Source organism: Penaeus monodon, chromosome 31 (genome assembly GCF_015228065.2).
Source record: "Penaeus monodon isolate SGIC_2016 chromosome 31, NSTDA_Pmon_1, whole genome shotgun sequence".
NCBI classification, from domain to species: Eukaryota; Metazoa; Arthropoda; class Malacostraca; order Decapoda; family Penaeidae; genus Penaeus; species Penaeus monodon.
In genome coordinates, this window is record NC_051416.1 from 25,307,952 (window position 1) to 25,308,317 (window position 366).

Here is a 366-nt window from a genome sequence, read left to right on the forward strand (position 1 = left end):
AGTTGGCTACTGTTTGATTTTTTGTGTGATATTGCGCATGAAATATACAACTACATACTACACTGTTATGTAATATTAAAAAGTAAATGAGTAAAATAAACGCAAAACTATTTATAGAATTTTACTAACAGTGGCCATAACTAAACAAAAGGTACATTTTCTTTCACTTACCAAAATCAGAAACGTTGCTTGCACTCACAAGGTCCCGGAGCGTCCATTTGAAACGTACCTGCGTCGAACGTTTGTCGTTATAATTAGGTCATATCGAAAGGTCATCCCAGGTTACACTGACGTAATTGAAACGACATTGTTACCGAAAGCGAGAATCTATTTTTTTAAACAAGAATTACGTACTGCTCATCGTAA